Source organism: Pristis pectinata, chromosome 18 (genome assembly GCF_009764475.1).
Source record: "Pristis pectinata isolate sPriPec2 chromosome 18, sPriPec2.1.pri, whole genome shotgun sequence".
Taxonomy (NCBI): Eukaryota; Metazoa; Chordata; class Chondrichthyes; order Rhinopristiformes; family Pristidae; genus Pristis; species Pristis pectinata.
Genome location: NC_067422.1, coordinates 31,047,807 through 31,075,685, shown reverse-complemented (window position 1 = coordinate 31,075,685; position 27,879 = coordinate 31,047,807). Strand labels below are relative to the sequence as shown.

At 40.1% G+C, this 27,879-nt stretch overlaps 1 pseudogene; it reads left to right on the top strand.

Annotated features, from left to right (window-relative positions):
• On the top strand, positions 1 to 27,807 carry LOC127580129 (myosin-4-like; annotated as a pseudogene).
• Positions 27,808 to 27,879: the final 72 nt, after the last annotated feature.

Genomic DNA, 27,879 nt, shown 5'->3' with positions numbered 1-27,879 from the left:
ATGGGGGATTCGGAAATGGCAGCGTTTGGAAAGGCGGCGCCGTATTTACGGAAGTCGGATAAGGAAAGGCTTGAAGCGCAGAACAGACCGTTCGACGCCAAGACCGCCTGTTATGTCCCCGATGACAAAGAACTGTACGTGAAAGGCACGGTCAAGAGCAGGGAGGGAGGCAAAGCCACCGTGGAGACCTCAGCAGACAAGAGGGTCAGTTGAACGTTTATACAGGAACACATTATTCTGATCTCCTCCTGTCCGTCCCGTTGCCACATTTTAGATTTGCCTGTTGATTACTTTCAGACCGTAACCGTTAAAGACGAAGATGTCCTGCCAATGAACCCTCCAAAGTTCGATAAAATCGAAGACATGGCCATGATGACCCACCTGAACGAGGCATCCGTGTTGTATAACCTCAAAGAGCGTTATGCAGCCTGGATGATCTATGTAAGTTCTGGAGTTTAATATCGCAAAACGACAACTTTTGAGTAAATGAGAAATTCTAATTCCTTTCTGCCACTTTAGACCTACTCCGGGTTGTTCTGCGTCACTGTGAACCCCTACAAGTGGTTGCCAGTGTACGATCCCGAGGTTGTGTCCGGGTACAGAGGGAAGAAGCGGCAAGAGGCTCCTCCCCACATCTTCTCCATCTCTGACAACGCCTATCAGTTCATGCAGACTGGTGGGTGGCCCAGGCTTTAATTATGATACTTCTTTGCTGCTTAATGCCGAATTTAATTACTTTCGAGTTGTAGCTAAAGCACGGAACAAAGCTATACCTCTCTCTGCTATTTGAACTCTGCACACTTGTTGTTTTCCTCTTCCCAGATCGTGAAAACCAGTCCATCCTGATCACGTGAGTGTTACTGATTCTGCTCGTTCCGATAGAGTTTGATTCCTTTCTGGTAGACGCGCGATTGTGTCGGATGGCAGATCCATTGCATCTGCGACATTGCCTTGTAAATGCAGTTTCTGCTGAAACTCTCTTCTGCGCTTCCCTCGTCTACTCCAACTGTCACCCGCCCTTCCTCCCATTTTCCTCAATCCATATTCGCCGAAAATGTCGCTGCCCTTCGCCCCATTCCTGTCAAGTCCTGTCTGGCTCTGTGCTCACCTGATTCCACCCCAGCGACACCTCATGAGAATTCATAATTCCTCCCTGGCCTTCCCCCTTCCGTAACATCTTCCATCTCTGTGAACATACGAGACCTCTGCAACCCTCCAATTAATGCTCTTGTGCGGCGCTGACTTTAAATCGCTCCACGTTTTTAAACATAAAAAGACAAGGAAAATGTATAAAATTGAATCATTGCAGAAGTTTGTTTCTCCCGCATGATCAGAGCAGAATAGTGTCCAACATACCATGAAGTTCTCACTCACTGCATTAAGTTACGGGACTGCTCCATTCATAATTTAGTGCACCTTCCCTCTCCAAACTTCTCATTGGCCAAGCTTTCTTTTAGAATTTGTAGTTCACCCAATTCTTTATTCATCCCACCTGTTAGTTCGGCATTTGTTGATTTCTTCATGTTCTGCTCCCAGCGGAGAATCCGGTGCCGGGAAGACTGTGAACACGAAACGTGTCATCCAGTACTTCGCTTCGGTTGGAGCTACCAGTGACCCATCCAAGAAGAAGGAGGCTCAAGCATCCGGGAAGATGCAGGTGAGGCAGAACTGATACCACACAATCTGACAGCTTCTTATTGTTCAGGTCGAAATTAATTTCCTAAAATGATGTATGTTCCAGGTGCTAATATCAAAATTATGTTGCAGGGGTCCCTGGAGGATCAAATCATCCAGGCTAATCTCCTCTTGGAAGCCTTCGGTATTGCCAAGACTGTGAGAAACGACAATTCATCTCGTTTTGTAAGTTTCTAGAACATTTTCTAAGGTTTAGCAAACCCCACAGTGTGCCTGGTATTGACTAACAGACCAGCGTGTCGATTGAGATGTTCTGCGCAAATTATACCATGCACCCCTGGTGTGCAATTGTTTTCAAAAATGCATTTTCTTTACATTTCAAGGGTAAATTCATCAGGATTCACTTCGGTACCACCGGGAAATTGGCTTCTGCTGACATTGAAACCTGTAAGTGCAGTGGAACGAGAGTTCACTTGTTAATCAAATTATTGATAGGTTGACCTGTTCTTCATTACATCTGCATTTGCTCGTGTCTCTGCAGATCTACTGGAAAAATCCAGAGTGACATTCCAGTTGAAAGCTGAAAGGAGTTACCACATCTTCTACCAGATGATGACCAATCACAAACCAGAAATTGTTGGTAAGATTCAGTCTTGATATGTTGCTACCTATATATTTCTGATGTCTGCCTACAATTGCATTTGTTAGAAATGAATCATTTTGTCACTTAATGGAACATGATGTTTTACTCAAAAATGTCAATATTATTTGCTTTGCATTTTGTAAATATGTTTTTCTGTCTACAATCCTTTACTGATGTCTCTGAAAAGAGACAATGAGACCCATATTGGATAAAAACAGAATCCAGTATCAGGAATAAGGGAGATGAACTGAGAGCTTGGATAGATAGATGGAACTATGATATTGTGGCTCTTGCAGAGACTTGGCTGTCACCAGGGCGGGAATGGATACTAAATGTTCCTGGATTCCAGTTTTTTAAAATGGATAGGGAGGGGGGAGAAGAGGAGGAGGGGTGGTGTTACTGGTCAGGGATACTATTACAGCTGCAGAAAGGGTGGATAATGTAGAAGGATTCTCTCTAGAGTCAGTATGGGTGGAAGTTAGGAACAAGAAAGGAGCAGTTACTCTACTGGGAGTATTCTATCGGCCCCCCCGGTAGCAGCAAGGATACTGAGGAGCAGATTAGGAGGCAGATTTTGGAAAGGTTCAAGAAAACAGGGTTATTAACATAGGAGACTTCAACTTCCCAAATATTGATTGGCACCTGCTTAGTACCAAAGGTTTAGATGGGGCAGAGTTTGTAAAGTGTGTTCAGGATGGATTCCTGTCACAGTATGTTGACAGGCCGACTAGAGGGAATGCCATATTAGATCTAGTATTAGGTAATGAACCGGGTCTGGTGACAGATCTCTCAGTGGGTGAGCATTTGGGGGACAGTGACCACTGCTCCCTAACCTTTAGCATTGTCACGGACAAGGATAGGAGCAAAGAGTACTGGAAGATATTTAATTGGGGCAGGAAAAATATGAGGCTATAAGGCTAGAACTTGCAAGTGTGAATTGGGATGACATTTTTGAAGGGAAATGTACTATGGAGATGTGATCGTTGTTCAGGGATCTCTTGCAGGATGTTAGGGATAAATTTGTCCTGGTGAGGTAGAGAAGGAATGGCAGGGTGAAGGAACCATGGGTGACAAAAGAGGTGGAACAACTGGTTAGGAAAAAGAAGGTAGAGTTCATAAAGCTTAGGAAGCAAGGATCAGACAGGTCTCTTGAGGAATATAGGGTAGCAAGGAAGGAATGTAAGAAGGGGCTGAGGAGAGCAAGAAGGGGACATGAAAAGGCCTTAGCGAGTAGGTTTAAGGAAAATCCCAAGGCTTTTTTCACTTATGTGAAGAGCAGAAGGATGATGAGAGTGAAGGTAGGACCGATTAGGGACAAAGGTGAGAAGATGTGCCTGGAAGCTGTGGAAGTGGGGGAGGTCCTCAATGAATACTTCTCTTCAGTATTCACCAAGGAGAGGGGCCTTGGTGACGCTGAGGACAGTGTTGGTAAGGTTAATGTTCGGGAGCATGTAGATATCAAGAGGGAGGATGTGTTGGAGCTGTTAGAAAATATTAGGACAGATAAGTTGCCGGGGCCTGACGGAATATTCCCCAAGCTGCTCCGCGAGGTGAGGGAGGAGATTGCTGAACCATTGGCTAGGATCTTTGAGTCCTCGTTGCCCATGGGAATGGTACCGGAGGATTGGAGGGTGGCAAATGCTGTCCCCTTATTCAAAAAAGGAAGTAGGGATAGTCCAGGGAATTATAGACCAGTGAGCCTTACATCTGTGGTGGGCAAGCTGTTGGAAAAGATTCTTAGAGATAGGATCTATGGGCATTTAGAGAATTGTGGTCTGATCAGGGACAGCCAGCATGGCTTTGTGAAGGGCAGATCATGTCTCACAAGAATGATAGGGTTCTTTGAGGAGGTGACCAGGAAGATTGATGAGGGTAGTGCAGTAGATGTGGTCTACATGTATTTTAGTAAGGCATTTGACAAGGTTCCGCATGGTAGGCTTCTTCAGAAGGTCAGAGGGCATGGGATCCAGGGAGGCTTGACTATGTGGATTCAGAATTGGCTTACCTGTAGAAAGCAGAGGGTTGTGGTAGAGGGAGTGCATTCAGACTGGAGGGCTGTGACTAGTGGTGTCCCACAAGGATCGGTTCTTGGACCTCCACTTTTCGTGATTTTTATTAGTGACTTGGATGAGGGGGTAGAAGGGTGGGTTGGCAAGTTTGCAGATGACACAAAGGTTGGTGGTGTTGTGGATAGTGTGGAGGACTGTCGAAGATTGCAGAGGGACATTGATAGGATGCAGAGCTGGGCTGAGAAGTGGCAGATGGAGTTCAATCCGGAGAAGTGTGAGGTGGTACACTTTGGAAGGACAAACTCCAAGGTGGAGTACAAAGTTAATGGCAGGATTCTTGGTAGTGTGGAGGAGCAGAGGGATCTGGGGGTTCATATCCACAGATCTCTGAAAGTTGCCTCACAGGTGGATAGGGTAGTTAAGAGAGCTTATGGGATGTTAGCTTTCATTAGACGTGGGATCGAGTTTAAGAGCCATGAGGTAATGATGCAGCTCTACAAAACTCTGGTTAGACCACACTAAGAGCACTGTGTCTATTTCTGGTTGCCTCATTGTAGGAAGGATGTGGAAGCGTTGGAAAGGGTGCAGAGGAGATTTACCAGGATTTACCAGGAGATTTGCCAGGATTTACCAGGGTGCATTATGAAGAGAGACTAAGAGAGCTAGGGCTTTACTCTTTGGAGAGAAGGAGGATGAGAGGAGACATGATAGAGGTATACAAAATATGAAGAGGAATAGATAGACAGCCAGCGCCTCTTTCCCAGGGCACCAATGCTCAATACCAGAGGGCATGGCTTTAAAGTAATGGGTGGGAAGTTCAAGGGAGATATCAGAGGGAGGTTTTTTACCCAGAGAGTGGTTGGGGCATGGAATGCGCTGCCTGGGGTGGTGGTGGAGGCAGGTACATTGGTCAAATTGAAGAGATTGCTTGATAAGCATATGGAAGAATTTAAAATAGAGGGATATGTTGGGGGGAAGGGATTAGATAGTCTTAGGCGAGGTTTAAAGGTCGGCACAACATTGTGGGCTGAAGGGCCTGTATTGTGCTGTACTGTTCTATGATTCTATGATTCTAACAAGTGGTGAATTGAAGGATTATATTTTCTTGGGTTATTTGGTGCCTTTTGTTTGTTGCTCATGTCTTTCTGCAAAATATTTATTTTGCAGAGTCTTGTCTGATTACCACCAATCCTTATGATTATCCATATATCAGCCAGGGTGAGATTACAGTCAAGAGTATTGACGATTCAGAAGAATTGGTGGCCACTGATGTAAGTAGTTGCTGCACACTTTCATCTGTAGCTCCTTATTCTGACCTATCCATTGTACCTTTTCAAGCAATCACCACCATCAATCCATTTTGCCACACAAAATATACATCACAAGAATGAAGGTGATTCGGGTTAGAAACAAATAATGAAAATAATTACAATGGTTGGCCCCAGCATTGTTTATGTGTAGTCAAATAAGAAAAATATGTTTCTGGGATTTCTCAGGTTAAGGTCCAGCAATGAGGACTTCTCAAAGTAATTTTTGAAAGTTTCTACTGTTTTAATAATGGTTTCAATGCAACATTATCAACATGCAATCATTTATTTCGATGTACAGACTGCCATTGATATCCTTGGCTTCACCAATGATGAGAAGTGGGGCATCTGCAAACTGACTGGAGCTGTGATGCACATGGGCAACATGAAATTCAAGCAAAAGCAGCATGAGGAGCAGGCAGAGCCTGATGGCACAGAAGGTGACAATTCATTTCAGCTCTGCATCTGTAAATGTATATAAAATTCAAAATAATACCGCACTTCATTATAATGTAATCAGTGCCATAATATTTTGTCAAGATTGTCTGCATCCCCAACAATTATTTATGTAATTAATCTTCTGTACCACAACATTGCTATGCTATGTGTTTTTTCCACCAAAGACCCATCCGAAACCAGACTCACTCTATTGTTCATAGTTGTATTTATGTTAGTTATTTGGTGCAAAATTGATATATTTCCAAGAACCTCTACTCTTTGTGATTTTTATAAATGACCTGGATGAGGAAGTGGAGGGATGGGTTAGTAAGTTTGCGGATGACACAAAGGTTGGAGGTGTTGTGGATAGTGTGGAGGGCTGTCAGAGGTTACAACAGGACATAGATAGGATGCAAAGTTGCGCTGAGAAGTGGCAGATGCAGTTCAACTCAGATAAGTGTGAAGTGGTTCATTTTGGTAGGTCAAATATGATGGCAGAGAATAGTATTAATGGGGCGACTCTTGGCAGTGTGGAGGATCAGAGGGATCTTGGGGTCTGAGTCCATAGGACCCTCAAAGCAGCTGCACAGGTTGGCTCTGTGGTTAAGAAGGCATATGGTGTATAGTCCTTCATCTATCGTGGAATTGAATTTAGGAGCCAGGAGGTAATGTTGCAGCTATATAGGACCCTGGTCAGACCCCACTTGGAGTACTGTGCTCAGTTCTGGTCGCCTCACTACAGGAAGGATGTGGAAGCCATAGAAAGGGTGCAGAGGAGATTTACAAGGATGCTGCCAGGATTGGGGAGCATGCCTTATGAAAACAGATTGAGGGAATTCGGCCTTTTCTCCTTGGAGCGATGGAGGATGAGGGGGGACCTGATAGAGGTGTATAAGATGATGAGAGGCATTGATCGTGTGGATAGTCAGAGGCTTTTTCCCACGATTGAAATGGTTGCCACAAGAGGACATAGGTTTAAGGTGCTGGGGAGTAGGTATAGAGGAGATGTCAGGGTTAAGTTTTTTATTCAGCGTGTGGTGAATGTGTGGAATGGGCTGCCGGCAACGGTGGTGGAGGCGGATACAATAGGGTCTTTTCAGAGACTTGTGGATAGGTACATGGAGCTGAGAAAAATAGAGGGCTATGGGTAAGCCTAGTAATTTCTAAGCTAGGGACATGTTCGGCACAGCTTTGTGGGCTGAAGGGCCTGAATTGTGCTGTAGGTTTTCTATGTTTCTATGTAAAACATTAAAGTAAGGTTTGCTGAATCTACTAGCCAACTTGTTAACTCAGGGGCCCAGATTTTCCAGAGAAATGACAGCAGTTCCATACACACAGAAATATTAAACCTCCTGACAGTTTTTCAGTGATATTTCTATAACAATTTTTCTGAGACAATAGCTGACAGGTGTACAGGAAACAGTCTGAAAGGGAATGAAACGAATGGCATTTCTCCCAAGGGAGCCAGAATGATACCAAGGTCCCTTTGGCTGCCTTCTGTGTCTTTATAAGAGAAGATAAAATGCAAATGTTATTTTTCCCAAAGAATAATTCATTGGCATTATCAAATTTAATCAATTGTCCTTATCTTACGTCAGATGCCAACAAAGTTGCCTACCTGACTGGTCTAAACTCAGCAGATTTGCTAAAAGCATTGTGCTATCCATGAGTACAGGTTGGCAATGAATTGGTGACCAAAGGTCAGACTGTTCAGCAGGTACAGTTACCAAGACATTTAGTAAAGTTCAATGTGCACAATGTTTAAACTATTTCATTTAGGGTGCTGCCTTCAGCTAAAATGTAGATTGTGTTCCTTCAGGTCTACAACTCAATTGATGCTCTTGCCAAATCCATGTTGGAGAAAATGTTCTTATGGATGGTCATCCGTATCAATCAACAACTGGTCACAAGGCAGGCCAGGCAGTATTTCATTGGTGTGCTGGATATTGCCGGTTTTGAAATTTTTGATGTAAGGATCAAAAATATAAAAATCAACAAAAGAAATGATCTAAAATTCACACTAAAGACTAGACACTAAAAAGGATATCTAGTGATTAAATAACACCAGAAATCTCCTCACTTGTTCAGTTCAACAGCTTGGAGAAGTTATGTATCAACTTCACTAATGAGAAACTGCAGCAGTTCTTCAGCCACCACATGTTTGTTCTGGAACAAGAGGAGTACAAGAAGGAAGGAATTGAATGGGAATTCATTGACTTTGGGATGGATCTGACTGCTTGCATTGAACTCATTGAGAAGGTGGGTAATGATAAGTAGGACATTAATTGGAATTAAATATTTATCTTGTATTATATCAATGGAAAAGATGTATGAAAATAAACACTGTGATTCCCACAGCCTATGGGTATCTTCTCAATCCTTGAGGAGGAGTGTATTGTCCCCAAGGCCTCAGACACTTCCTTCAAGAATAAACTGTATGATCAGCATCTTGGCAAGTCAAACAACTTCCAGAAGCCCAAGCCTGCCAAAGGAAAGGCTGAAGCTCACTTCTCGCTGGTCCATTATGCTGGTACTGTGGACTACAACGTTACTGGCTGGCTGGATAAGATCAAGGATCCACTGAATGACATTGTAACTGGGCTGTTCCAGAAGTCATCAGTGAAACTCTTGGCTCATCTCTATGCCGCAGCTCCTGAAGGTAAAGATCTGAAAAACATGGTTATTAGCAATGATATTTTTACCAGCACTGCTTTCTTCCCTTCCCTAATTTGTTTAGAACAAATAAATTTGTTGAAAACAAATAAATTTTTTGTTTCTTTATAGCTGAAAGTGGTGGCAAGAAAGGAGGCAAAAAGAAGGGTGGTTCATTCCAGACAGCATCTGCTCTGTTTAGGGTAAGATTTTCTCTTCCACATTCATTCTGCACTATCTTTTGAACAAAAATTTAATAATTTTGGATTGATTTGAAATTAATTTTAGTCATTGATTTAAATGTGTCAAAGTAATTAACATTTTTGTAATTGCCTCTATTGGCTTATTGTTCACCTCACAGGAAAACTTGGGCAAGCTGATGACTAACCTGAGAACCACACACCCACATTTTGTGTGTTGTATCATCCCCAATGAGACAAAGACACCAGGCAAGTAGTGTTTTTATGGCTGCACTCCACTGTTATAGATAGATATTATTATTATTACATTGAGTAACAGCAACAATCTTCAACTTTTAACTCAATATGTCATAGAAAACAAACTTTGTTTTCTAATTTAATAATTATGTTCTTGTTGTAAACCCCAGGTGCTATGGATAATTTCCTTGTCATACACCAATTGAGGTGCAATGGTGTGCTGGAAGGTATCAGAATTTGCAGAAAGGGATTCCCAAGCAGAATCATCTACGGTGACTTTAAGCAAAGGTAAAAAATCTCAAAGTCCACACTTACCTTTTCCCTTTTCCATCCAAATCAGTTGTTCAATATATTTGGTTCTGAAGAAAATCAACAATAACCTGTGTAATACTCTAATGCAACAGATACCGAATTCTAAATGCAAGTGCCATTCCCGAAGGTCAGTTCATCGATAGCAAGAAAGCATCTGAGAAGTTATTGGGATCCATTGACGTAGATCACACCCAGTACAAATTTGGACACACGAAGGTAATTATGTTGAAATTACAAGTCCCTTTATCTGAAATAACAAGATGAGGAATTATGAATTTAGTTTTGAATGTAATCTTAGAAACAAGTGAATAGATATACTGTTACTGTTATGTTCCATATGTAACTGCATATATGGAGCAAGTTCATTTCCATTCAAAACTATTCCATATTGGTCAGTTGTGCAAAATGCATGTGCTTCACAAATTTTCTGGTGTTCCAATGATCATAAAAACAGATTAAACTGTGCTTCTAAAATGTGTTATATTTTGAGAACTGAAAAGTGATCACTTGCTTTGTTTAAGGTGTTCTTCAAGGCTGGTCTCCTAGGTTTACTTGAAGAGATGAGAGATGAAAAGTTGGCGCAGCTAGATTCCTGCACTCAGGCTATATGCCGTAGCTACTTGATGAGGGTTGAATTTAAGAGAATGATGGAAAGGAGGTAAACATTGCTTTTCAAAATAGCCAGTAAAAATATATCATGCATGAATACTGCATTTTACTCCATAAACAGAATATTGTAATATCTGTTCATCTTCCTGTGTCCTTTAGGGAAGCACTGTACACCCTACAGTACAACATCCGTGCATTCACAAATGTCAAACACTGGCCATGGATGCAACTGTACTTCAAGATCAAACCTCTTCTGAAGAGTGCTGAAACTGAAAAGGAAATATGAAAGAAGAGTTTGAGAAAACTAAAGAGGCACTTACCAAATCTGAAGCATGGAGGAAGGAATTAGAAGAAAAAATGGTGGCTCTTGTACAGGAAAAGAATGATCTCCAACTTCAAGTCCAAGCAGTATCTACATTGACTATCTTTGTGTGGTTATACATGTATACAAACTACAAAACACGAAGAGTCATAGACCACTACAGCACAGAAACAAGCCCTTCAGCTCATTTAGTCCATGTCGGCCTGGATTTCTGCCTAGTCCCATCTACCAGCACCTGGACCATAGCCCTCCATACCTCTCTCATCCATGCACCTACCCACCTTCTCTTAAATGTTACAGTTGAACCTGCATCCACTACTTCTGCTGGCATCTCGTTCCACACTTGTACCACCCTCTGAGTGAAGTAGCTCCCCCTCAGATTCCTTTTAAATATTTCACCTTTCACCCTAAACCTCTGACCTCTAGTTCTAGTCTCACCCAACTTGAGGGGAAAAAGCCTGCATGCATTCACCCTATTTATATCTCTCATAATTTTGTATACCTCTATAAGATCTCCACTCATTCTCCTGTGCTCCAGGGAATAAAGTCCTAACCTATTCAGCCTTTCCCTATAACTCAAGTCCTCAAATCCCAGCAACATCTGTGTAAATTTTCCCTGAACTTTTTCAAGCTTATTGATATCTTTCCTGCAGGTAGGTGATCAGAACTGCACACAATACTCTACGTTTGGCCTCACCAACATCTTATACAACTTCAGCATAACATCCCAACTCCTGCACTCAATGCCCTGATGTATGAACGTCAATGTTCCAATAGCTCTCTTTATGACCCTATCTACCTGTGATGCCATAGCCTGGTATAATTCATTGTATCATTTTATTGCAGGAAACTGAAACTCTGGCAGATGCAGAAGAAAGATGTGAGGGACTGATTAAAAATAAAATTCAACTGGAGGTTAAATTGAAGGAAGCTAATGAAAGACTGGAAGATGAAGAGGAGATAAATGCTGAGCTGACAGCTAAGAAAAGGAAACTGGAGGATGAGTGTTCAGAACTGAAGAAAGATATTGATGACTTGGAGCTCACCTTAGCCAAAGTTGAAAAAGAAAAATATGCCACAGAGAACAAGGTGATTTTGACGTCTAATTGATGTACAGCACATGAAAGTATTTGCTATACATTGGTTACTTTGCATTGAATTATTCTGTTCATTTTTGTTTGCTGAACATAGGTTAAAAACCTTACTGAAGAGATGGCTAGTCTTGATGAAAACATTGCTAAAATAACAAAGGGAAAGAAAGCCCTCCAGGAGGCCCACCAGCAGACTTTGGATGACCTCCAGGCCGAGGAAGACAAAGTTAACACTCTGACTAAGACAAAGGCTAAATTGGAACAACAAGTTGATGATGTAGGTGTTTAAACCATAACCAATCAAATCAATTTGAGGAAATCTCAGAATCTGAAGTATGTTCTGAAAATATGTTATTTTCCTTAAAAAGCTTGAAGGTTCTCTGGAGCAGGAGAAGAAACTCCGCATGGATCTCGAGTGTGCTAAGAGAAAGCTAGAAGGTGACTTGAAGCTGTCACAAGAAGTAACAATGGATTTGGAGAATGACAAGCAGCAACTGGATGAGAAACTAAAGAAGTCAGTATTGAGCCTAGGCATGCTGATTCTTTTCATAATGTATTGCTTCAGTTCTCTTGACATGTATTGCACTTCTGTAAAAGGATTAAGAACTATGTGTATATTTTCTTGAGAAATGACTTGATTGAATGAATAGAAATAGGTCACTTTTATTCTATAAATAAGTACACTCATGTTAACAGAAGAATTAAAGTGCATTTTAATTATTCCCAACAAGTCACCTAATTGTTGGAATTGTTCCATATATAAACAGGTTTCTTGTGTGAGTTAATTAATAATACGAAAAAAATTGATTGGTTTAGCATATATTTCCTTAATTTTTAAAGGAAAGAGTTTGAAATCAGCCAGCTTCAAAGCAAAGTTGAAGATGAGCAGGCAATGGCTTCCCAGCTGCAGAAAAAGATTAAAGAATTGCAGGTGATGTACATGTCCAGTGAAATTATCAATGCCACTCAGTGAAGGTCACATGTTTGAACTGATATTATTGGTTCCATTATTATAATCAATGTTTGCTTATTTTAAGGCTCGTATTGAGGAGCTTGAGGAAGAAATTGAAGCTGAACGTGCCGCTCGTGCTAAGACTGAGAAACAGAGAGCCGATCTTTCTCGGGAACTTGAAGAGATCAGTGAGCGACTGGAAGAAGCCGGTGGGGCAACTGCAGCTCAGATTGAAATGAACAAGAAAAGAGAGGCAGAATTTCAGAAAATGCGCCGTGATCTGGAAGAATCGACCCTCCAGCATGAAGCCACAGCCGCTGCTCTTCGCAAGAAGCAGGCTGACAGTGTTGCAGAACTTGGGGAACAAATCGACAACCTGCAACGTGTGAAGCAGAAACTTGAGAAGGAAAAGAGTGAGCTGAAGATGGAAATTGATGACCCTGCCAGCAACATGGAGTCAGTGTCTAAAGCTAAGGTACAGTGACGGATGACACTACATACGACAGTTCTATAATTAATCTTAACTTGTAAGTGTTGTCCAGATGGTTTTGCATCTCTAAAAAAACTGGTTGTTTTGTTTTCAGGCAAACCTTGAGAAAGTGGCGCGGACTCTGGAGGACCAGGTCAGTGAACTGAAGACCAAACACGATGAGCATCAACGTTTGATCGCTGACTTAACAACCCAAAAAGCACATCTTGGAACAGAAAACGGTAGTGATTAATTCTAGTTTTGTTCTTTATCGTGTAGAAAATATGATCCTATTTTGCAAGGGTTCACTTGCAAACTCTTCTAATTTGCAGGGGAACTGAACCGCCAGGTGGAGGAGAAAGAGGCCTTGATATCTCGGCTGACAAGAGGGAAACAAGGATATCCCCAACAGCTCGAGGAACTCAAGAGACAGCTGGAGGAAGAAACAAAGGTACCAAAATAATTTGAGATATTCGTTTCAGAAAGCAATCTCTACAAAAATACGTACCATCTCAGAATTTGATTTTTGAAACTGCAATGTTATAAATTAATACAGTTTGAGGCAGTAATATCCTGTAGTTATTTCTTTTCATTGTGACTGGAAGCAAAAAGACATGGTTTAGTCACCTAGTAATAATTACAGTGACATTGAATATCATTTCATCATTGTACATGGTAATGGTTTTAGGCTAAGGGCGCTCTGGCACATGCTCTCCAATCTGCCCGCCATGACTGTGATTTGCTCCGTGAGCAATATGAAGAGGAACTGGAGGCAAAGTCTGAGCTCCAGCGTGGAATGTCCAAGGCCAACAGTGAAGTGGCTCAGTGGAGAACAAAATATGAAACTGATGCAATCCAGCGCACAGAGGAATTGGAAGAGGCCAAGTATGTAATACAGAGGAATCTGGGTTCATGCACCGCGTTCTGTTAGATAGTTTTATTATAAACTTCTCTGGGTTTGTATTTTTCAGGAAAAAACTTGCTCAGCGTCTGCAGGATGCAGAAGAGCACATTGAGGCTGTGAACTCCAAATGTGCTTCATTGGAAAAGACTAAGCAGAGATTGCAGGGTGAAGTGGAGGATCTGATGGTAGATGTAGAGAGGGCAAATTCAGCAGCAGCAGCAGCTCTAGACAAGAAGCAGAGGAACTTTGACAAGGTACGACCCAGATTCGAAAGTTATATTCATGTTATCTTTATTTGTTTATCTAATACTTGTTACATGATATTTGCAATTGTGAAATAAAGGTACTGTCAGAGTGGAAACAGGAATTTGAGGAAAGCCAGGCAGAATTGGAAGCTGCTCAAAGGGAATCTCGTACTCTCAGTACAGAGGCCTTCAAAATGAAGAATGCATATGAAGAGTCTTTGGATCATCTTGAGACTCTTAAACGAGAAAACAAGAACCTGCAACACAAGTCTTATTCTTTTGCTTTTATTTCTTAATATTTTGCAAAATTTAAGAATATTGGTGTTTTAAAATACTTAGATTTATGTTGGAGTGCTCTCATTACAACTCTGCTATATTTTGCCTTTTATCCACAGAGGAGATCGCCGATTTGTCCGAACACTTGGGTGAAAGTGGCAAGGCTTTCCATGAGCTGGAAAAATCAAAGAAATCAGCTGAGCAAGAAAAAAATGAAATCCAGTCTGCTCTGGAGGAAGCAGCGGTAAACATTAAAATTGTTTATTGTCAATATTTCTATACTTTCCATTTTATTTTCCTCTGTCAACTGTGGTTGTGACAACATGTCACCCAGATCCCCCATCACTAAAGGTGCAACCTTTCTGTTAGCCATCCTCCAGCAGCTATGACTTTACTGTATGATTAACTGATTACTTATTCCAATGCCTTTTCACACTGTCATTTAAGATCAAACCTTATGTTGTCATCTGCACTGCCCATTAAGTAAGCCTGGCTTTTGCTTCCTCAGCATTGCTCCAATTTAGGTGACTGCCTTGTATGACTTTCCTTCTCAACCCATTGGATCCCATTGGTCATTGCCAGGTGCAGGCAGGTCCAAACCTTTAATCAAACAGACCCTTCCCTCACTTATAGTCTGAATCGCAATTTTTAAGTTCTTTTTAAATAGTCCATCAGTCTTCCATAACCTTCAATCTGCCTTCTGTAAATTATTTTTAAACCATTCCTATACATGGTCCTGTTTCCCAGAGATCAGAGAAACAGCAAAACATGGACATGGAAAAGCAGTTGAAGACCAGAGGGACAGCAAGGTGATGAGAAGGGCAAATTATCATGAGAGGAGAGGATTCATCGTCAGATTTTCCATGAGGTGTCTATTAGTTAGTATATTTTGGAGGCAATGGAACTCTAAAATTAGTTCACAAATATTGGATTTTTAAAAATTCAGTCTGATCAACTGAATTGCATTAATAATTAATAGGCTGAATTCTGTGGAAGAGGATTTTGTAAATGATGTTTCAAAACACAGTTCACTTACTCGGGCCAAGATCCAAATTTCTGTCATGATGTATTCTAGGTTTGAGCCATACTGAATCATACTTTTTTTTTGCAAAGCTTAGATGTTACAACAAAAACCTGGTTATAATTCATTGCTAAAGTAGGACAAATAGCTAAAAAATCTGAAGGAATTTCTAGTTCTTAGCTTACTTTTAATTTAGCTAGAATCACAATTATTTGCATAGTATTTTGAAATCTGACATCCAAAATATTAGAGCAATTGACTAAATTATTCAAATGAGTGCTTATCCAATGAAACCGTAGGATCTCCTGCAATTATTCTCCTCTCCATTATATAATGAAGAAGAATGCATACAAAGGTGCATACTGCTGGTAAAAGGTACTTGTAACAAAATTAAAAATGTGCGATGTGTTGAGCATTTTGTGTTTGGCAGGCTTCTCTGGAACATGAAGAGAGCAAGATCCTTCGTGCTCAGCTGGAACTGAACCAAGTAAAGTCGGAAGTTGACAGAAGGATTGCAGAGAAAGATGAGGAGATCGATCAAATGAAGCGGAATCAGAGAGTTGTGGACACAATGCAAAGTACTTTGGAGGCTGAAGTCAGGAGCAGAAGTGATGCCCTAAGAATCAAGAAGAAAATGGAGGGTGATCTGAATGAAATGGAGATTCAGTTGGGCCATACTAATTGCCAGGCCTCAGAAGCACAGGAACACCTCAGGAATGTTCAGAGTCATTTAAAGGTCTGTATAATTGATCATTTATGATTGATTTTTATCTGGTTACATTTAAAATCTTATTAGAATATTTAAGTAAATATATTCTCTCTTGTCAGTAGCTTTGAAATTTGGACTAGATTTTTCTGGTATTTGTTGGTAGTTCATGTGGAACTGCAAACATTTCTCACTAGAAGTGCCAACAAGAATTGGGGCTCCTGCCTGAGTGTGGCCAAGTGCAAGGCACAACCAGAGTCTGCCTGGAATCAGACAGCAGAGGAATAATTTGCTGAGATTCCTTAGCAGAAATGCAGGATATATGTGTGTGTCTGTTCATTTGAACAGAGATTGCAGGGCTGCATGGAAGAAAAGCAAGAGTAAGGTAAATGACATTTCTTTTGCTTTTGTTTGGTTTAATGCTTTTGATTTGTTAAAGGTGCTTTAAATTCAGCTGGTTTTACTTTATCATTGCTAAAGCTCAACAGCATTGACTTACAGTAAAGCTAAGGACATGCTTTTGCTGCATGTTAATAGTGTCTAGGGGAGTTTCCTGGTTTTGTTCTGGCCTGCCCTAGTCACCTGATTGTGTCAATTGAGGATCTGTCCCTGCTCCTGGTCTTGCCACCTAACATCTGAGTCAGCGGGATCAACTTTCCAGATATAAGAGAGGTAGTTTGCAGGAATGGGGATTGCAAGCAACAAAGGTTGTTGTGGGTCTTATTCAAGAAAACACATTCATGAATGTATGCATACTTACATATGTGGCAAATGTTTTTAATAAACTCTTACATTCTAATAATTGTTTCTATGTTACAAACAGGACACCCAGTTACAGCTGAACGATGCTTGCAGAGGTCAGGAAGACTTGAAGGAACAACTGGCCATGGTGGAGTGCAGAAGCGGCCTGCAACAGGCTGAGATTGAAGAAATGAGAGCAGCTCTGGAACAGACAGACAGGTCTCGCAAAATTGCTGAACAAGAGCTGGTCGACGTCAGTGAGAGGGTTCAGCTGCCGCACTCTCAGGTTTGTTCATAAATTTATGTAAGTTGGATGTATAATTTTATTTACAGTTTACTCATCCTACAAAATAACCCAATGGAAATTGTCTTTTCGTGCAGAACACAAGCCTCATCAATACGAAGAAGAAGCTTGATTCTGACTTGAATCATCTCCAATCTGAAATGGAAGAAACTGTCCAAGAGTCACGAAATGCTGAAGAGAAAGCAAAGAAGACTATCACTGACACAAGTCAGAAGTTCTCTTAATAATTGATTTATGTTTTGTTTACAAATGTTACCTCACTTTAATCACATTGATATCATTCTAATTTTGAGCTTGAGTTGCCTCAAATTGCAAGGCTGCCATGATGGCTGAAGAGCTGAAGAAGGAACAGGACACCAGTGCTCACCTTGAAGGAATGAAGAAGAACCTCAAGCAGACAGTGAAGGACATGCAACATCGCCTGGATGAGGCTGACCAGCTGGCGATGAAAGGAGGAAAGAAACAACTCCAGAAACTGGAGGCTAGGGTAAGATGTAATGCTTTGCACGTGGTATGCTGCATACCAAAGCTTCTGATCTGTTATAGCTATGAAACAATTGATCTGACTTGGTCAATGTTTTAGCTGCATGAGCTGGAAAATGAACTGGAGGCTGAGCAGAAACGGGGTGTTGTTTCTGTCAAGAATGTTCGCAAGTATGAAAGAAGAGTCAAGGAATTGTCCTATCAGGTACTGGACATTTTTCTTATGCCATGTCAGAATTTCTTCAAGCCACATTATCTGAAGTGGTACAATGTAGTGTCACTAATTAATTATTATTTTGTTCTTCCATGTTATTCACAGTCAGATGAAGATAGGAAAAATATTCTGAAATTGCAGGACCCAGTGGACAAGCTGCAGCTAAAGGTTAAGGCCTACAAGAGACAATCTGAAGAGTCTGTCAGTAATTATTCAGGATACCACCTGCACTTCGATTCTCTTGAAGATTTCTTTTACATTATGAAAATATATAGCAAAGTTGTTCAATGTTGTTTCAATTACATCTACAAGGAACATTAAGTTTTTATTTTACCTTTTCAATTATTGATACAGAATTACTTAAGGAAAAGTGTAATGATATATTAACCTTTTAGCTAGTGAAACCTGAAAGGTGTTTATTTATGAATTGCCTTAAATAAAAACATTTCAAAGATAAGTTCTAAATACTTCCAGATCCCTAAAGGAGTTCATGGACAAAGCCTATCCTGTTCCTTACCACACCTCTACTACCACATCCCATATTGCTTTGCTCATGTTTTTCCTTTCTCTATCCTTATAATTAAGGCACAGAAACCATTCTGTTCATGTTACATTTGATGATTGCAGTCACAGTTTTAACCTCCTTTCCTACCTCCACATTGTCATAAATTGAATCTTCTCTAAAGCCATGAGTTGACACAGACACATGCTTTATAATGACTCAGCTGCAGGCTTTTAAATTTTGAATAAGTCTTCCAAACCTATGCTTGTGGTCTAAATCAGGTAGCCTGCTTACTTCAATGTCAACTGTGTTGCTCAACATTTTGAAGATTTGAAGATCTGAATCATGCCCTTCAAACGCCTTTGGTTCAATAAAAAGCCTGAGTTCATCCTCAGAATGCAAAAGCCCGAAGTTATCATTGCCCTGTCTCACTTTCCTGCAAAATGGCAAAATTTGTGCAGTTTTCTAACACCACCCTCAAATTTTACAAGTTAAGATTCAGCCATTTGATTCTCCTTTATCATGAGGCAAGGTGCACCCATATACGTACTAATTGGTCTTGTGAAGCATGGAGATTTGTTTGACAAGCAACTCTCTATGTGCATTAATACATTGTTTGACTTTGCACCATATTGTCTACCTGCAATGCACTTCCCTGCAGCTGTGACACTTTACTCTGTATTCTGTTATTGTTTTTACCCTGTACTACCTCAATGTACTCTGTACTATCTCAATGCACTGTGTAATGAATTGATCTGTATGAATGGTATGCAAGACAAGTTTTTCACTGTACCTCAGTACAAGTGACAATACAGGAAGAGCCCTGATATGATAAACAAAATAGTTTATTTTCAGCTAACTACACAAGCATGTAAACAATGGAAAGAGAAAGAAGCCTTTTTCACTTCCTCCTCAGATGAATTCAAGCAAATGCAGTAAAGTCATGGCAAATGTCGTTGTATGAAAAGTCAAAGATAGAAATTCATGACTTTTCCGTGATTCTATCCATGACTTCCAATGCAACCACAGTTGCCATGTTCTTGCTGTTTTTGTTCTACAGAATTTACCTGAAATTGGGAATCAACTAAGCAAATTGCCAGTCAAAATTCTCCGCAGCTTGACAGAGTCTTACCATCTGCCTGATGGTCTGAATCTTCATAACACATCTCACCTGTGTGAAGAATTCCTAAAGTTGCAATTATGAAAGAAATTTATCCCAGTTTCCCCATAGGTAAGCTTGAAGGGCAACAATCCAAGATCTAAAATAGTGTGTAATAATCTTAATTTTTAAGACTGTAGAAGTGTGTTTAATATGTTTGCTGTTTGTGATTTGTCATTTAATTTTCAATCTCAGTTTGTTGACTGTAAGCAATTGGAAGCATTTGCTAGGATAGTTTCTGTATGCATTCGCTTTAGGAGGAGCAAGCCAACATTCACCTGTCCAAGTTCAGGGAAGTCCAGCACGAACTAGAAGAAGCTGAGGAGCGTGCTGATATAGCAGAATCCCAAGTCAACAAGCTTAGAGCTAAAAGCTGGGATGTTGGTGGCAAGGTGATGCAAACACTTTAAAAATTGCATGTACTCAATTACAATAAACTGCAGTTTATACCAACATTTCCAGATTAATGCAAAGCCACTCGAATGCAGAACAACATAAAATCAGCAGTGTAATATGGGAGCTAGACCTCTCGATTGACTCTTGAGAACAACAAAACATTTTCATGCTTTACATTGGAGGACAGCAAAAGTAACATAATGTGTTCAAGTTCTTTTCTGTTACTCTACAAGACACACTGGCTCAGATCCACTGGGAAATTGTTCCATTCAATAAATGTTAGTAAGATACTGATATACTTTCATGTAACTGCAGTTTCAATCAAAATATTTCCTGATTTAAAGGTGTAATCATTTAAAAACACTCCAGGTATAAATTTCATAACATGCTTTTTCTTTTTCACAATAGGCTTCTGAAGAGTAGAAGTGAAATATTCCAGAGCAATGAACAAAAGTTTGTTTCAAAACAAAATGTGTACATCTTTAACATAATCTTAACCATTGATTAATAATGTTAGTCCTGTCCATAGAAATAAAATTGCAATTCTGAAAATTCTTTTGTGTTTTGTATTTTTTATATCATAATTAAAAACTAGCATTTCCAAAGCAGGAAGTTATGAGATGCTGTAGCCAGTAACAGTCCAGAAATGTTTTCCACCACAATCTGCAACTACATGGCCAACTAGAGAACCACATCTACCATTACAATCAATCCTGGTTCAATGCAGAGAGTAGGAGCACCTGCTGGAAGCAGCACCCAACATACCTAAATATGAACTGCCAACGCACAGAAGCTGCAATAGAGTTTGAAGTGCATGATAAACAGTGAAAACATCAGGCAACAGACAGAACCAATCAACCCCACAACCAATAGATCAAATCCCATCACATTAGGTACATGGAGGGGCAAGGCTTAGAGGGATATGGGCCAAATGCAGGAAATTGGGACTAGCTGGGTGGGCACCATGGTTGGCATGAACTCGTTGGGCCAAAGGGCCTGTATCCGTGCTGTATTGCTCTATGACTTGTGGTCAACAAGTAACCAGCTTTGAGAGAGGTGGCTCCAAGCGTATACCATCCTCAACAATGGCAGAAACCAACATATGTGCAAAATATATGGCTGAAATGGTGAGTGAAACTGCAGGGACGCAGGTTCAAACCTGAATTTGGGTGTTGTCTGTGTTGAGCACACATTGGCCCTTGGTCTAGATTAATGGCAAAAGGAATCAAATAGGAGTTGATGGATATGTGAGAGAGAACTTGGCAGGAATATAGAGACACAAGGAGAAGGGGGATGGGACTAATAGGATTGCTCTCCTGGGACCCGGTACGGATCTAATGGGGCTGATTGACATCCTTCTGTCTCATTATAATGGTAAGGATAAGAAATAATTACAGTCCATGCAGGCCCCTTCCAGAGATAAGCACCATGACATAAACTAGTCTTTAGGTAATTTGATTCGCTCTAGAAATACCACACATCACTGGGCACTAATAGAGTCCTCGCATGGTGCTGAATATTTGTTCTTAAGTAGTGGTACCTCTAGCCAAACTATGTCACTGCAGCTGTAACATTGGCATCATCATTGGAATGTGGAAAACTGCCCAAGTTTATTCTGTGCACCTGCAGCTGGATAAATCCATTCTGGCCAGTTACCATGGCTGAGTCCATACTTAATCATCAACAGAGTTGATCTATCATTAACAGTGCCATCAAGTGGCACTTTTCTAATTGCAAATGCTCAGCTCGAGACATCATTACAATCTTGGTCCAAACAGGCAAAAAAAGTGCTTAATTCAGCAATGAACTGAAAGTGATTCTCCTTGAGATCAATGGGAATTGGGGGGAAAAAAATCCCCATTGGTTGAAATCACATCTGGTACAAAAACAGAATTGTGATCGCTAGAGATCAATCATCTGACCTCATCTGTGCTTCCCCTCCCCTCCCCTCCCCTCCCCCCACCCAGGTCATGAATGCGGGAGTTTCTTACAGCAATGCCCTTGCCTCGATCATCAGCTGCTTAATTAACAACCTTCTCTCTACCAAAGCAGTATACTCACATAATGGGTCTTCCAGCATTCCCCAGTTTAGACCTTGAATATATTTTGTCTGCATGACACCACCCCCCTCCCACCCCAGTTCTGTCCACCCTCTCAATCTAATCTCCCAGACCCTCTTCTCACCAATCTCCTAACTTCTCCCTGCAACCATCCTGTGGCCTCTGATGTCCTCTTCTCGTATCTTTCCGGTTCCTCTCCAATTCCCTGCCCTCTCCCTACCACAATCTCCTGTCCTCTTCATACAATGATCATTTACTTCAACTCACCTCACACATTTAACAAATATTCTCCTTCACTCCCCTTACCCTTTATTCTCTTTCTTTCTGATTTCCTGTCCTCTCCAAATATTCCCCTTTCTCATATTCCCTTAATCCTCCAATCACCCCACTCCTATAACCTCCACTTTGCCTCTACAAATGCTGCTTGACATGTTGAGTTCTTTCAGCAGTTTATTTCTTGCTCCAGATTCCAGCATCTGCCATCTCTTGTGTCTCCATTCTACCCAAAATAGTTCTGTTCTAACGAGACCAACCTGAGCCTGTCCAATCTTTTACAGAATACCAGAATGGTTAGAGTGCGAAGGAGGGCATTTGGCTCTTCAATTCTGTACCAACTCCATGTAAGAGTTGGTCTGCTGGGCATGTCTCACATATTTACCCTTGGCAGCACATTACACAAAGAGGCTAAATTTGATCTTAGCAGCTTCTTAACTGTCACATTAGGTCATCTGATCTCACCACATTAGACATATTCCCTTCGTTCTACCCATCCCCACTTTCACTACTACCCAAAATTAACTTGTTTTCTCTCTTTCCCAGTTCAGATGAAGGGTCCAGGAATTGAAACATTAACTTTGTTTTTCTTTCCACAGATACAGCCTGACCAGCTGAGTGTTTCTAGGATTGTCTGTTCTTTGTTCTATGTAGAGCAATCCAGCTACTCCCACTCCCCTTCACTCTCCCGACAGCCCGGCAAATTAGCCCTCCTACCCCTAGCAGTGCATTCTAGACTCTCACTATTCACTGAATAAAAATTTTTTACCTCATCTAAGTTTGGTCCATCATTCTATGCCCCCTGGTTCTTGACTCATCTGCCAATGGGAACAATTTCTTTCTGTCTACCCTGTCTATATTATTCATGATTGTAAGTCCTGTACTGGCTCTCTTCACAACTTCCTCTTTTCCAAGGAGAACATCCCCAGATTCTCCAGTTTATCCAAATAACTAAATTCCCCTAATATTGGAAGTATTTTTATAAGTCTCTCCTCCATCCTCTCTGATCCCTTTACATCTTTGCTAAAGTGTGATATTCAAAGCAGGACATAATACTATGGACATTTCTTCACAACTAAAATTTTACAGTCCTGGCAACATCTTTATAAATCTCCTATGCACCCTCTCCAGTGGAATCACATCTTCCTTGCAATGCAATGACCAGAACTACACTCAGTACACAAGATGTGGCCTATGTAATCTCCCTGCTCTTATTTTCCATGCATCACCTAATAAATGAAAGCATTCACATTTTTTTAAACCATCTTATTGATAGACCTGTTACATTTGAGGATCTATTGACATGCAAAATGAGGTCCCCGGCTCCTCCATACTTTTAATATACTGTCATTTATTGCCTATTTCCTTGCCTCGTTGAACCTCTTTGAATGCATTACCTTGTACTTCTCTGGATTAACTTCCATTTGACACTTTCCTGTCCAAAAGACTAGGTCATCTCTATGTTCCTAAAGCAGAAAGCCTTCCTTTCTCACTCTCACCTATACAGTCAATTTTTATACCATCTCCAAATTTCTTTCCCCCTATATTCAACTAATTAATATCCATTTTAGAAAGCAAGGGAACAAGTAAAAAACACTGTGACTATCGCTGAATATAGTGCTGCATTCATTAAAAAACCCTGTTAAATATTATCTTTTACTTCCTGGCAATGAGCTAAATTTGGATCCTATTTACTGCTCTCCTTTGGATCCCATGTTTTTTTATATATTTTGGTGACCAACTAGCAAGTGGGACCTTGTCAAAAACCTTGCTAAAATCCAGCTAAAACAACATCAAATGCATTGCCCTCATCAATCCTTCGTGTTTCTTCTTCCTCATAAATAAAATCCATTAACTTTCCTTTAAAAATTCATAATTACTCACTGCTTTTCTAAATGAATATTTATACTGTCCCTGGGAACTGATTCCAATAATGTTCCCACTACCATCTAGCTTGTAGTTACTTAGTTTATCCATTCCTCTCTTTTTAAACAACAGTACGACCTTAACAGTGTTCCAATCATCTGGCACTACTCCTGTAACCTGCGAGGATTGAAAAATGACAGTCAGAGATTCTTTTAACAGTCTGACGTATACTTCATCCAGGCCTGCTGATTTATCCACTTTGGAAGATACTAAACCCCTTAATACTTCATTTTTTTTTACTATGTTTATTCCACCCAATATTACACAATACTCTCACTTTCTTAACCACTTCTTCTGCTTCCACACATAAATTACCTTTCTGATCCTTAATAGCATCCACTCTTTCCTTAGTTATGTTCTCTTTATTGATAAAACCTCTTTGGATTTTCTTCATTCTGAGAAACTATCAACAGAAAGGCTTCAAATTGATTCAAATGATACGTAACTAGGAGCATGGAGCCACCTCTAGGTGACATCACAGTGGCCAATCACAAAGCACGTCGTCAAGGTGATCAAATGGTCACAAGACCAGGCTCTGCACTTTGCCGTGTAACCTTACTGAGTATGATCAGATGGTAAAAAAAGGATATCAGAAGCGTGATCTCAGGATCTTGAGGAAGATCAATGGTTGAATTATTGCAACGATAATCAGATCATCATAAACAATACTGGGTTATAGCTTCCTGTCCACAGTCAGAATAAAAATTTTTTAACTTGTCAAGTCCCATTCAATCTAATTTTTTCTTTCATCCATCCAGAGTTGACTCAGCTTTTTCCATATGGAAAAGGAAGGGAATAGTATGTTTTCGTGATCTATTCATTGATAACTGTTTTTCATCTTTTGAACAATTGTCTAACAAGTACAATTTGCCTAGATCACACTTTTTTCTATCTTTGCAGATTAGAATTTTTTTAAAAGCTACTATACCCTCTTTTCCAACACCTTACAAAACTGAAACTACGGAAAAAAATTTAGGTCTTAATCCTTATCAGCAGTAATCTATGATTTAATTATGAAAATACGTCCAGAATCATTGGACAAAATTAAGAATGAATGGGAAAGTGAACTCCAGACATCTTCACCTACAGAGACTTGGAAGAAAATTCTTCATTTAGTTAATACATCTTCAATGTGTGCCAGACACTCGTTGATATAGTTTAAGGTAGTTTTACAGGACCCATATGTCAAAAGATAAGCTAGCTCGTTTTTATCACCATATAAATCCTATATGTGACAGATGTAAATCGAATGTGGCTTCTTTGACACATATGTTTTGGTCCTGTCCTCTTTTGGAAAAATATTGGAAAGACATTTTTAACATTATTTCAAATGTATTGAAGAATACTTTACAACCTCACCCTATCACTGCAATTTCTGGATTACCAAGGATACAGTCTGGCCATTTATCTGCTTCTGCTAACTGTATGATTGCTTTTGTTACATTAATGGCCAAACGATCCATTTTGTTTAAATAGAAAGATCCAATACCCCCTACTACTTTTCAATGGTTTTCTCAAACTATATCATGCTTAAACTTGGAAAAAATTAGGAGTGGTACTGTTGATCCTTCGCTTAAATTTGAAGATATTTGGAGTCCACTTATCCAATATTTTCACATGATGTAGATCCCCTTTCAATAACTTTATAACTTAGAGGAACGGAGTTGACGACATAATATTGCTCTGTTTCTGCTGAGAAATTTTAGCCCAGTCTTTTTTTTTTCATTTTTATTTGTTGTTTGCTTTTTTTTTGAAATTTTTCTGTTCAGTTTAGTTGATATTGTTTATAATTTTTCTTATTGATTTGGGTTATTTTTATTTTTTTAAATTTATATAATAAATCTTTTTCTTTCCTTTCTTTCATATTATATTCATTTACTAAGAGATCGTTGGATCTACAGATTTTTTAATATTTTATTGTTCTTTGTGATTACCTATGCCATGATTGCTATCCTGATCTCTTTGTATTACATTTATAAACATTGATGCTATATATCAATCTGTATTAATTTGAAAACTAATAAAAAGATTGAAAAAGAAAGAGAGAAAAATATTCCATGTCAGGTACAACACAGGTTACATAACAAAAGTAAAAATCCTCCTATATTTCATGTTAAAAAAACAACCAAGGCAGGTAATACACAGCTTAAATACAGAATAAAGCTGTTGCTGCATTGCACTAACAAATATTTCTGAGTCTGCTCCAACAATGATTTTCTTGCCAGTATTTATTCATGTCTACCCTTTCTTTCAAATTATCCCTTTTAACTTAATCCCTAACTTTCCATACTCCTGTATGTTCTCTTTATTAAGGGACTCTCATGTAAATTCATGTACATCTAAGTATCAAATGGTTTTTGTGCCATCTGTAAATACAAGTTACACTGTGGTCAATTTTCCACATAAAAAGTCGAACCGGAATGTTTCTATTGTGCTGCTCCCAGACATTGATGAAGCTCTTACCTGGGTCAATTTCATTACTAATGGGGTTCTCAGTAGATTTTACCACCTTTCCAACTGATATTGAAGCTTTATTTATTTTGTCTTCCATGCTGACTGTCTTGGTCCCACTTGATTTGTTCTGTCAGCTTGGCCAAATTTTAAGTTCCTATTTCGTGTGGTGATGATTCAATCTTTTTTTCTGGTTTACTTAGATTTTCCTCATTCCAAGAAACTATCAACAGAAATGCTTCATGTTGATTCAAAACGATGCGTAACCAGGAGCATGGAGCCGTCTCTAGGTGACATCACAAAGGAACCAATCGTCAATCAAAAGCACGTCCTCAAGGAGATCCACTGGTCACATGACCAGGCTCTGCCCTTGCTGTGCAATCTTACTGAGCATGAGCAGACTGTAGAAAAATAAGGGGCATCAGAGGCAAGATCTCAGGGTCCTGAGGAAGATTACTGGTTAAATTATTGAAGCAATAATCAGAGCGGCTGTTATAAACAATATTGGGTTATAGCTTCCCCTTCACAGTCTGAATAAAAATATTCCATGGCAGGTACAATACAGGTTACACACAAAGTAAAACTCCTGTGTTTCACATTAAAAAAACAACCAGGTCCAGTAATACACAGCTTAAATACAGAGTAAGGTTGCTGCTACATTGCACTAACAAATATTTCCAAGCCTGCTACAGCACTGATTATAGAATACAAATTTCAGAACATCAGAGTGCACAATCCATGGTCAATGCACCAGGGTCTTCAGCAGATTTTGGCTTGGGACATCAAAAGGGAACTCTCATGAAAAGGAGGCTCTGATATTTTACTGATCACAAGGACCAAGGCATCACATGCCATATGGCAGGCATTTCCTCTGCTATCCGGCATTGAAGACTCCGGGGATAATGGGGAGAGGATCTCACCTGAGGAGGAAAATGGGACTGAATGGGAAAGAGAGGGTTTGTTGGGAATATGGAGGGGAAGAGTTTAGCAGATGATTGGAAGGAAATACTCAGGCAGATGAAGGCTGTGAGATGACGAGGCGGGGCATCAATGAGGTAATAAAGGGGTCAGATGAATTGAAGACGAGGTCAGCAAAATGACAGAGGTGCTCTGGGGAGCGGGAACTGAGAATAGTTGTGAGATGGGTGGGCAAAGGGGGGGGGGGTCACTATAATGAAGGAAAGTTAAAAATAGAGGAAAATGGACACCTCAATCTCCCCAGCAATGGCTCTGGTAGGTGGGAGCCAAAGAGAATCATAAAGAAATATAGAATGAAAACAAGCCCTTCAACCCAGTAAGTCCACACAGGCTATCAACCACCCATTTACATGAATCCCTCATT